The sequence below is a fragment of the Gopherus flavomarginatus genome, chromosome 17, assembly GCF_025201925.1.
Source record: "Gopherus flavomarginatus isolate rGopFla2 chromosome 17, rGopFla2.mat.asm, whole genome shotgun sequence".
Classification (NCBI taxonomy): Eukaryota; Metazoa; Chordata; order Testudines; family Testudinidae; genus Gopherus; species Gopherus flavomarginatus.
The window spans coordinates 25,799,458-25,811,632 of NC_066633.1; the positions used below are offsets into that span (position 1 = coordinate 25,799,458).

General features: G+C 46.1%; 1 protein-coding gene across 6 annotated transcripts in view; it reads right to left on the reverse strand.

The window, feature by feature from the left end:
* Positions 1-12,175, reverse strand: part of SLC31A1 (solute carrier family 31 member 1) — an 86,572-nt gene that overhangs the window by 53,461 nt on the left and 20,936 nt on the right. The window contains exon 2 of one of the 6 annotated variants that reach the window (XM_050926570.1): positions 2,865-2,956. The exons of the other annotated variants lie outside the window; for them this stretch is intronic. The gene's annotated coding sequence lies outside the window, so the exon portion shown is untranslated. The remainder of the gene's footprint in view (positions 1-2,864; positions 2,957-12,175) is intronic. 6 annotated transcript variants of the gene reach the window in all.

The following is a 12,175-nucleotide window of genomic DNA, read 5'->3' on the forward strand; positions in this document are numbered from 1 at the left end:
ACAATCTTAAGTGGCACCCAAAGGAAGTTAAAATTCAGCCAATGCATCCTCAAGATATCAGTGAGTAAAAATCTTCCTCCACTTGCAGAAAACTTAAGGTGACTCATCACACTCTACTGCATACACTAGCTGGCCTGAAATAGCTTGCTCCCTAGCAAGATGATAATATAACCTAGCTCTTATACAGATAAGCAAGTCTTACAGAGAGACTATAAAATAAGACAGAGGACACTAAATGTGATGACAACATTAGTTTATCAGGGACCACACTGAGCAGGAAACAAAGACTCACAAACACAGAACCTCTCCACAAACTGACCCTTGAGGTTCTCTGACCCTTGGTTCTCTCCTAAGCAGTACATGAGAGAAGCAAGGGTCAAGATTTTCTGAAACAGAAGTCTAAAAAAAGCACCTAAACTGGGTATTGCTATTTCATCCCCTTCTGAGATCAATGGGAGCTGTTGAGTGCTCAGCACCTTTGAGAATCAGGCCTCTTGGTTAGATACCAAAATATAGATTTAGGAGCCTAAATTTAGGTTCCTACTTTTTAAAATCTCAGCCTGGGGTTTCTTGCCACAGAAATCCTCCTCTCAGAAACTCAGTGTTACCCACGTAGGAAGGTAGCACAGAAAGGTGCACCGCCTATGCTGCAGGAAGCATCTGCAGGTCAACTTAGAACATTTTGAGAATATACACAACACAAACAGCATCCTGCAGGAGTCAATACTCCTCCTGAGTTAAGTATTAGAAAACCACTCAATTCCTTGTTTACACATATTGGTCTAGATGGTTCATATAAAATTCTATCTATCCCTGTGATTTCATATTCAGCCATTTCAAACAATATTTCAAACATAAGCTCCTAAGCTGCTTTTTAGCATAGTATCGAAAGAGACTAACTGGCTCACAGTCTCCTTTCCTTATTGTATTTCCCTTAATCCAAAATAAACAAAAGAAAATAATAAGCCATTTGACTGTACTCTGCTCCTTCACATTTTTAACTCTTTAATGTCTATTTAGCAAATGTTTCACAAGTGTGCCTCAATTCACTGAGATGAGGTGCAGCTCCTGTACTGACTACACCACTGTGACTTTTGGGGATTACCCATGCAAGTTAGGGGTTCTGTCAACACCCAGCTTTCTAAACTTGAGGTGCCTTGATGCTACGCTGCTGTGGTTCAGATCTCTGACACCAGTAGCATGCCCATAAGCACAAGGTCTCCCGCTAGCTTTCATCAGCCTTGTTACTCCTTGAAGGGTTACAACCAACACCTCTTCCAGTCTCAAGTCTCCCCAAATCCACCTACCAGATTCTTAATTACCAGACAACTCTGACTGCTCCCCTCAGGTTAGTCACAGTGGAAGGTGTGAAATCAGCCTCTCCACCCATCTTCAGTAACTAAAGATATTCAGAGTGGGGAAATCCCCAGTTGTCTCAGTGTCTTTCCGTTAATGTTAATGGCCCATTCTTGTGTCTTTCTGGGTTCTGCAATGGGATTGTTACTTGTGAGGTGCCTCTCCCTGTCTGATCGCTCTGTCCTGCTGCGAGATGGAGCCAAAGTTCTATGAACATCCTCCTCTATATACACAAGTACATACTGGTAATCCATAACAATAATCTGTACATCTCACAATCATTATTAAATTTAGAACATTACAAGTTTTCATAAAAGTCCTTACTTGACATGTTTTTATAGCACATAAACACTGTATATAGTCAATTGGACTCTTTGGGGTTCAAACACACTGTTGTCCCCTTAGGATATCTGGTCCCTGATTGTCAAAATCTCCAGTGTGTGTCGTGCAGTCACCATCAAGTATTGTTGGGTAACATTTTCAAAGCACCCAAGTGACAGGCTCCTGAGGGGAAAAAAAAGTGCCCATGTGCCTAACAACCTTAAACAATAGTCCCAGGAGCTCATTTTACTACTCTCTCTTCTCCCCCCGCCCCCAAATATCATTTGGAAGAGACTGTTTGGGCATCCAGGGTTAATCTACAGATGTGGGAGCCATTCAGTCCTTGGCCTCTCTACTGATAATGTCATGACATCTGGCATTAATTGGAACTTGGGAGTTTCTATGCCAAGGACAGAGTCTCGTAAGGAACTGGATCGAGATCTTCAATCCACTCCATGCCTTTAGTATAACAGCTACTTTTGTTCACAACCTGGATCACATTTTAAACTTCTGAACACCCCAGCCCCCTACCCCCCATGACTAATCACCACCTACAGGAGATTTTTAGAAAAAGATTTAGTTTTCCTAGTTTGCAGGAGAGTTAAAAATGCCCCCATCTCCTTCCACTTGAGATCACTAGCTAGCTACAGATCTCTGGCAAAACCAAAGCTTGTCCCACTTCAGCCATGGAAAAATGGAGCAGTTCCTTGGCGCATCCACTGCCAGAAATGGCTGTGGCACTGTGAAGTTTGAATTTAGTCCCTTCTCTGCAGAAATCACTCTAGTGTGCATGCCTGTCAGCCAAGTGCATGCCACAAAGTCTACTTCTAATTAAACCCAAAGACCTCAGTCTCCAGAGGCACTCTCCTGCTCTCACCAGCTGACCTGTAAAGCTCCCAGATCAGGAATGGACTCATCCATCTGTCCTTATTAAATGACATGAAAAAGGTCATGTAAAAAGATGGATGGAGAAAAAAAGACAAAGTACAACAAGCAAATTGTTTCCATCCATTCATCTAGAAATGGGCGAGCCAGGATGACACTCTGGAAGCACTTCCCCATCATCCAGTGCATTTGAAAGTATCAAAACCATTAAGATATTTTTGCACTTATGGAGTCAAAAACCCATCCCTCAAAAAATGACCAAAACCCCATTGCTCAAAAGACTACCATCTTTGTCAACTCACCAAGACAGCAGTTTTCTCCTCTGTGGGGATTGGGAGGGTGGGAAGGGAGTTGAGAGAAGATGACAAACAAAATCCTCTGGAAGTGACAATGCCTATAAAAAGTATTTTAGGTGAGCAAGGCAGCTTGATCATTCTTACAGATCACTTTTAGGGCTTGGCAAACACGGCACTGGATAGGGAACAATCAGGGACCAACAGAGTAGTTTGCTCCATGAAGATTATCCAGCACGTAAAACACCCTAGCACTCCCACAGACCCTCCAAAGGAAGCCTGAGTCACAGCCAGAGAAGCTGTGCTGGGTACTTACTTTCCCAGAGCCAGTTTTCCCATCCACTGTCTCCAGGAGACCCGTCTCCCCCAGTACAGCAATCCTTAGATGGATCAACGTTTTTAAAAGGGCAATTTCACATAATGCTGACAAACAGAACCCAGATCCATTATCTCTACCCTGTGACTAATTATTAACTAGTGCTCAGATTTATCTAATACCTTTACCTACTCTCAGCGCTTTTACTGCTGTCTTAGTCCTTTTGTTGCCAAACACCCAGCCTATCCCAAATCAGGTCCATTTAGTCCCAGTAACCTCAGAGAGAATGAGTCACTCTTGGCATATTTTTGGGGTGTGTGGGTCATAGTAGGGGCTGCAGGCAGGAAGGATTCAGGCCCATTCCATCCTGAATCAAATAATCTCTCCCCCAAAACACTGATGTTTTCAATTAACAAAGCCAAAGACTTTTGTACTGTGTAAGACACGTAGTTATAACTGGCCCAGAAACAGTTCCAGGGAGGCAGCCTGCTGCAAGCCTAGCATGAGAGCGAAACGTACATGGGCAATGAGGTGGGCTGGGTCACGAGAGTGAGGCTCCTCTTTCCCCATGGGGTGTCTATCACCTCTCTTACAGGTGGAGACTTTGTTTCCAGGAACAAAGTTCATACTTTCTTCCCAGCTGGCAGAACGAGAACATTATAGTTCAGGCTTTTAAAATCCAATCAGGGGCCGAGGCAAAGCAGGGGTTTGACCTGTGGGGTGACCGGAGAGGAACGGTCACAACCTAGGGACTCCATTTCCCCCTCCACTTGTAGACGTGGTTGGCACTGAGGCAGTTGAACAAGGTGCTGGCTTAAGAGGCACTGAACCAGCCCCTGTTAGCTCAGAACCTGCTAGCATAGCTCTCACCAAGGGGAACTGGCTGGAGCTGGCAGGGTCTGGCTCATTAAAGGAGCCTGCGAGCAATCACCTGTGAGCCCGCTGAGAGGAAGGCCTATTAAGCTAGCCGGAAGGAAGTGAGGGCCTGTTGCTCTCAGCTGCTGTAAGAGCAAGCTGTTCCCTAAGGGGCTACCTGACTGGTATTGAACTGTATATAGCTGTATATACATGGTGGTAGTGTGAAAATACTGGGAAATAAAAGGGCACTTGCATGTGAAAGAGTGGTCTCCAGCGAATTTGAACCATGAGCAGGGGCAGCTCTACGGATTTTGCTGCCCCAAGCACGGCAGGCAGGCTGCCTCCGGCGGTTTGCCTGTGGAGGGTCCGCCTGCAGGAGGTCCACCGAAGCCGCAGGACCAGCGGACCCTCCACAGGCAAGCCACTGGAGGCAGCCTGCCTGCTGCCCTCGCGGCACCAGCAGAGTGCCCCCCGCAGCTTGCTGCCCCAAGAACGTGCTTGGCATGCTGGGGCCTGGAGCTGCCCCTGACCGTGAGCAACGAAGCACACGTCTACAGGCAGAGAGCACAGAAGAGAGGGAGTAGGCAGCACGCTCCCATGCCCAAGTGCCCCTTTGTGCAGCATGGTTTCCCAGCAGGTTCCTCACTGGAAACCTTGTGGGACATTGTCATAAACAGAGAGTTAAGGGTTAACGCCTCTGTCATGGTATAAATCCCAACTCTGAACCTTAGTGTCCAAAAGATGGGGTACCAGCATGAATTCCTCCAAGCTCAATTACCAGCTTAGTACTTGTAGATCTGCCACCAACCAGGAATTACAGTGCCCGGTACACTCTGGTCCCCCCAAAACCTTGCCCAGGGAACCCCAAGACCCAGTCCCTCCGGATCTTAACATAAGGAAAGTAAACTCTTTCCCTCACCATTGCCTTTCCCAGGCTTCCCCTCCCTGGGTTACCCTGGAAGATCACTGTGATTCAAATTCCTTGAATCTTAAAACGGAGAGGAAAATTTACCTTCCCTGCTCCTTCTCTCTTCCCCTCCCAGATTCTCCCTGAGAGAGACAGTAATCCTAACACAGAGAGAAATTAGCCTCTCTCTCCCCCTTCCCCCCTTTCTCCCCACCAATTCCCTGGTGGATCCAGACCCCGTCCCCTGGGGTCTCACCAGAATAAAAAAACAATCAGGTTCTTAAACAAGAAACTTTTAATTAAAGAGAGAAAAACAGTAAAAATTATCTTTGTAAATTTAGGATGGAATATATTACAGGGTCTTTCAGCTATAGGCACTGGGAATACCCTCCCAGTCTAAGTATTCAAATACAAAGTAAAATCCTTCCAGCAAAATACAAATTTGAACTCCTTCCAGCCAAATACACATTTGCAAATAAAGAAAACAAACATAAGCCTAACTCGCCTTAGCTACCTAGTACTTACTATTCTGAGCACATAAGAGCCTGTATCAGGGAGATTGGAGAGAAACCTGGTTGCACGTCTGGTCCCTCTGAGCCCCCAGAGAGAACAACCACCAAAAACTAACAGCACATACACAAACTTCCCTCACTCAAGAGCTGAAAGTATCCTGTCCCCTGATTGGTCCTCTGGTCAGGTGACAGCCTGGCTCACTGATCTTGTTCACCCTTTACAGGCAAAAGAGATATGAAGTACTTCTGTTCCATTAACTCTTAACTATCCGTTTATGACAGCCTCTTTTACCGTAAAGGGTTAAGAAGCTCAGGAAACCTGGCTGACACCTGACCAGAGGACCAATAAGGGGACAAGATATTTTCAAATCTTGGTGGAGGGAAGGATATTGTTTGTGCTCTTTGTTTTGAGGGTTGTTTGCTCTTGGGACTAAGAGGAACCAGACATCAATCTAGGCTCTCCAAATCTTTCTGAACCAGTCTCTCATGTTTCAAACTTCTAAGTAACAGCCAGGCAAGGTGTGTTAGTCTTATTTTTGTTTTCTCAACTTGTAAATGTTCCTTTTTGCTGAGATGATTTTACCTCTGTTTGCTGTAACTTTGAATCTAAGGCTAGAGGGAGTTCCTCTGGGCTATATGAATCTGATTACCCTGTAAAGTATTTTCCATCCTGATTATACAGAGATGATTTATACAGAGATGATTTTTACCTTTTTTCTTTAATTAAAAGCCTTTTTTTTCTTAAAACCTGATTGATTTTTCCTTATTTTTAGATCCAAGGGGATTGGATCTGGACTCACCAGGGATTTGTGGGGGGAAAGGAGAGGGGATGGTTAATTTCTCCTTGTTTTAAGATCCAAAGAGTTTGGATCTGTGTTCACCTGGGAATTGGTGAAGTCCCTCAAGGCTACCCAGGGAGGGGAAAGTTTTGAGGGGGGACAGGGAGTGATCCAGACACTGAAAATTCTGGATGCTGGCAGTGATACCAGATCGAAGCTAGTAATTAAGCTTAGAAGTGTCCATGCAGGTCCCCACATCTGTACCCTAAAGTTCAGAGTGGGAAAGGAACCTTGACATGGTGACAGAGCGGTGGGATCATTTTAAACCAAAAGCCAGTAGGATTTTTTTTTCTCCTTTCTAGCTGCTTAGAAAGCAGCCTGAGGGCAGAGGTGTTAAGTTTTTTTCACAAGGGTCTTCGTTAAGAGAAGGCTTCAAGCTGTGAGCCAGCAGCCAGCAAAAGGAATTTACAAGTTGAATTGTTTTTCTTTCTTTCTTTCTTTCTTTCTTTCTTTCTTTCTTTCTTTCTTTCTTTCTACCTCTCGGGTATAGCTAGTTAGAAAGTCTCTGTTAACCAAGCAGCCCTGAGCTGAGTGCATCCCAGTTTCAGTGAACTGCAGAGAGGTGTGGCCAGCACAAGAAAGCAGGAAAATGAGTACCAGTGAAGCAGCTAACAAACTAGAACTGGCTAGGCTGGAAGCAACAGAGAAAGACTACGAACATAAGAGACGGATGGAACTAAAACAATTAGAAATTAATGCAGAAATAGCCAGGGAAGAAGCTGCCCACAAAAGAGCTATGGAGGCGAGAGAAAAAGAGATGGAGGAGAAAGAAAAAGAAAGAGAAAGAGAAGAGAAAGCTAAAGAGGCTGACCACCGGAGGGCTATGGAGATCCAGAGGGAGGCCCACAAGCATGCCCTGGAATTAGCAAGGGCTAAGCAGGAGTTACCAGCCAACCCTAACAACCCTTCTCCAGGTACTGTTTCCCATCCCAGAAAATTCCCCACCTACAAGGCAGGTGATGATACTGAGGCCTTCTTAGAAACTTTCGAAAGGGCCTGCCATGGGTACAGCATCCCTACAGACCAGTACATGATAGAGCTGAGGCCACAGCTCAGTGGACCCTTAGCAGAGGTGGCGGCTGAAATGCCTAAGGAACACATGAACGATTATAAGCTTTTTCAAACCAAGGCCAGAATCAGAATGGGGCTAACACCTGAGCATGCCCGTCAGTGGTTCAGAGCCCTAAGGTGGAAAAAAGATGTGCCATTTTCCTGACAAACCTACCACATTGGAAAGAATTGGGATGCCTGGATATCAGGAGCAAGTGCTAACTCTCTGGAAGAGCTATCCTTCCTAATGCAAATGGAGCAGTTCTTAGAGGGTGTTCCTGAGGAAATAGAAAGGTACATCCTAGATGGGAAGCCCAAAACTGTAACCGAGGCGGGGGAGATTGGAGCCAAATGGGTGGAAGTGGCAGAAAAGAAAAAAACTACTAGCAGTTGGAGCAACTATCAGAGGGGGCAAACCGAAACTAAACCCTATCAGCGGGGGCAACCCAAGGCCCCACCTACAACCCAAGGAAAGCCCCAGACACCGTATTGTGCCACCGCACCAGTCTCCAGCAACGCACCTCGTCCCAGTGACCAGTCAGCTGGGCGATGTTTTAAATGTAATAAACTGGGACACATAAAGGCCCAGTGCCCCAAGAACCCCAACCGATTACGGTTCATTACACCACAATCACACCTAAGATCCCCAGGCCCAGATGCCTCTCAAATACCCTCGGAGCGAAGGGAAAACTTGAGAGTGGGCTGAAAGAAGGTTATTGCGTTGAGAGAGACTGGGGCACAAGTGTCAGCTATCCACCAATCCTTAGTGGACCCCAAATTCATCAACCCAGAGGCCCAAGTGACAATTCACCCATTCATGTCAAAATCTTTAAACTTGCCTACAGCTGAGTTGCCTGTCCAGTAAAAGGGCTGGTCAGGAATGTGGACTTTTGCAGTCTATGACAATTATCCCATCCCCATGCTACTGGGGGAAGACTTGGCCAACCATGTGAAGCTGGCAAAGAAGGTGGGAATGGTGGCACGCAGCCAGGCCATGCAAGCTTCCACACCCATCTCTGTTCCTGAGCTGTCCACCAGGGCCCCGTCTGTGTTACCAGAGACCAGATAGAGATGGTGGAACTGGATCTTCTACCCATGAATGCTACAGTCATAGTGAATCCAGTCCCAGAACCAGAACTGGCAAACCAACCAGCACCAGAACCGTTGCCAGAACTGACTCCAGCGCTTGCAAACCCATCTACAACTCCAATGCCAGAGGGCACCAGTGGGCCTGGACTGGCAGAAGCAGCAGACAACCCTACCCCAGAGGCTCAGCCAGAGCCTGAAATGTCACCTAGTGCATCAGCGGAGAGCGGTTCACAATCAACGAAAACAACCTCATCACCTACATCGCTTCCACGGCGACCAAGCCCACGTCCACAGTGTAAGGAGGAACTGATGTCTCCAGGATCAAGGGAGCAGGTCCAGGCTGAGCAGGAAACAGATGACAGTCTTCAGAAAGATTGGGTGGTGGCACGGAGCACCCCACCGCCTCTCAGCTCTTCTAACCAATCCCGGTTTGTTGTAGAACAAGGACTTTAATACAAGGAGACTCTTTCTGGTGGACACCAGGAAGACTGGCGTCCTCAAAGACAGTTGGTAGTTCCAACTAAATATCGGGTAAAGCTCTTAAGCTTAGCCCATGATCATCCCAGTGGCCATGCTGGGGTGAACAGAACCAAAGACAGGTTGGGGAAGTCCTTCCACTGGGAGGGAAAGGGCAAGGACATTGCTAATTATGTCCGGTCCTGTGAGGTGTGCCAATGAGTGGGAAAGCCCCAAGACCATATCAAAGCCCCTCTCCAGCCACTCCCCATAATTGAGGTCCCATTTCAGCGAGTAGCTGTGGATATTCTGGGTCCTTTCCCAAAAAAGACCCCCAGAGGAAAGCAGTACATACTGACTTTCATGGATTTTGCTACCCGATGGTCGGAAGCTGTAGCTCTAAGCAACACCAGAGCTAAAAGTGTGTGCCAGGCCTTAGCAGACATTTTTGCCAGGGTAGGTTGGCCCTCCGACATCCTTACAGATTCAGGAACTAATTTCCTGGCAGAGACATGAAAAACCTGTGGGAAGCTCATGGGGTGAATCACTTGGTTGCCACTCCTTACCACTATCAAACCAATGGCCTAGTGGAGAGGTTTAATGGGACTTTGGGGGCCATGATACGTAAATTCGTAAATGAGCACTCCAATGATTGGGACCTAGTGTTTCAGCAGTTGCTTTTTGCCTGCAGGGCTGTACCACATCCCAGTTTAGGGTTTGAACTTGCGTATGGCCACGAGGTTAAGGGGCCATTACAGTTGGTGAAGCAGCAATGGGAGGGGTTTACACCTTCTCCAGGAACTAACATTCTAGACTTTGTAAGCAACCTACAAAGCACCCTCTGACACTCTTTAGCCCTTGCTAAAGAAAACCTAAAGGATGCTCAGGAAGAGCAAAAGGCCTGGTATGATAAACATACCAGAGAGCGTTCCTTCAAAGTAGGGGACCAGGTTATGGTCTTGAAGGCACAACAGGCCCATAACATGGAAGCATCATGGGAAGGGCCATTCAAGGTCCAAGAGCGCCTGGGAGCTGTTAACTATCTCATAGCATTCCCCACCTCAACCCTAAAGCCTAAAATGTACCATGTTAATTCTCTAAAGCCCTTTTATTCCAGAGAATTAAAGGTTTGTCAGTTTACAGCCCAGGGAGGAGATGACGCTGAGTGGCCTGAAGGTGTCTACTACGAAGGAAAAAGTAACGGTGGCTGGGAAGAGGTGAACCTCTCCACAACCCTGGAATGTCTACAGCGGCAACAGATCAAGGAGCTGTGCACTAGCTTCACACCAATGTTCTCAGCCACCTCAGGACGGACTGAATGGGCATACCACTCCATTGACACAGGTAATGCTCACCCAATTAGAACCCCACCCTACCGGGTGTCTCCTCATGCCCAATCTGCTATAGAACGGGAGATCCAAAACGTGCTACAGATGGGTATAATCCGCCCCTCAAACAGTGCATGGGCATCTCCAGTGGTTCTAGTTCCTAAACTACATGGGGAAATACGCTTTTGCGTGGACTACCGTAAGCTAAATGCTGTAACTCTTCCCGACAACTATCCAATGCCACGCACTGATGAGCTATTGGAGAAATTGGGACGTGCCCAGTTAATCTCTACATTAGACTTAACCAAGAGGTACAGGCAAGTACTGGTAGATCAATCCACCAAGGAAAAGTCAGCCTTCATCACCCATGCAGGGCTGTATGAATTTAATGTGCTTCCCTTCGGGCTGCGAAATTCACCCACCATCTTCCAAAGACTTGTAGATGGTCTCCTAGCAGGATTGGGAGAATATGCAGTTGCCTAACTCGATGATGTGGCCATTTTTTCTGATTGATGGCCCAAACACCTAGAACACCTGGAAATAGTCTTTGAGCACATCAGGCAGGCAGGACTAACTGTTAAGGCTAAAAAGTGTCAAACAGGCCAAAACAGAGTGACTTACCTGGGGCACCAGGTGGGTCAAGGAACAATAAACCCCCTACAGGCCAAGGTGGATGCTATCCAAAAGTAGTCTGTCCCAAAGTCAAAGAAACAGGTCCAATTCTTCTTAGACTTGGCCGGATATTACAGGCGATTTGTACCACACTACAGTCAAATCGCTGCCCCACTAACAGACCTGACCAGAAAGACACAGTCAAATGCAGTTAAGTGGACTGATGAGTGTCAGAAGGCCTTTAATCAGCTTAAGGCAACACTCATGTCTGACCCTGTGCTAAGTGCCCCAGACTTTGACAAACCATTCCTAGTAACCACAGATGCATCTGAGCGTGGTGTAGGAGCAGTTTTAATGCAGGAAGGACCGGATCAAGAATTCCATTCTGTCATGTTTCTCAGCAAGAAGCTGTCTGAGAGGGAAAGCCACGGGACAATCAGTGAAAAAGAATGATACGCCATTGTGTATGTCCTGGAAAAACTATGCCCATACGTTTGGAGACGGCACTTCCAGCTACAAACTGACCATGCTGCGCTAAAGTGGCTTCATACTGGCAAGGGGAACAACAAGAAACTTCTTCGATAGAGTTTAGCTCTCCAAGATTTTGATTTTGAAATTCAGTACATTTCAGGTGCTTCTAACAAAGTAGCTGATGCACTCTCCTGTGAAAGTTTCCCAGAATCAACTGGTTAAAAATTGTCCTTGAAATGTGAAAAATCTTGTAGTTTTACATAATTAGTAGTATACATAAAGGTGCATGTGTTTTATTAATCTGTTTATTCTAAAGTTCTAGGAAGAAATCACTACTAGTGTGGTTCCACGCTGTCTGAGATTTGGGGGGCGTGTCATAAACAGATGGTTAAGTTTAACGCCTCTTTTACCTGTAGAGGGTTAAGAAGCTCAGGAAACCTGGCTGACACATGATCAGAGGATCAATAAGGGGACAAGATACTTTCAAATCTTGGGGAGGAGGGGGAAGTCTTTTGTTTGTGCTCTTTGTTTTGGGGGTTGTTTGCTCTTGGGACTAAAAGGAAGCAGACATCAATCCAGGCTTTCCAAATCTTTCTGAACCAATCTCTCATGTTTCAAACTTGTAAGTAACAGCCAGGCAAGGCGTGTTAGTCTTATTTTTGTTTTCTCAACTTGTAAATGTTCCTTTTTTGCTGAGAGGATTTTACCTCTGTTTGCTGTAACTTTGAACCTAAGGCCAGAGGGGGTTCCTCTGGGCTATATGAATCTGATTACCCTGTAAAGTATTTTCCATCCTGATTATACAGAGATGATTTTTACCTCTCTTTTCTTTAATTAAAAGCCTTTTTTTCTTAATACCTGATTGATTTTTCCTTGTTTTAA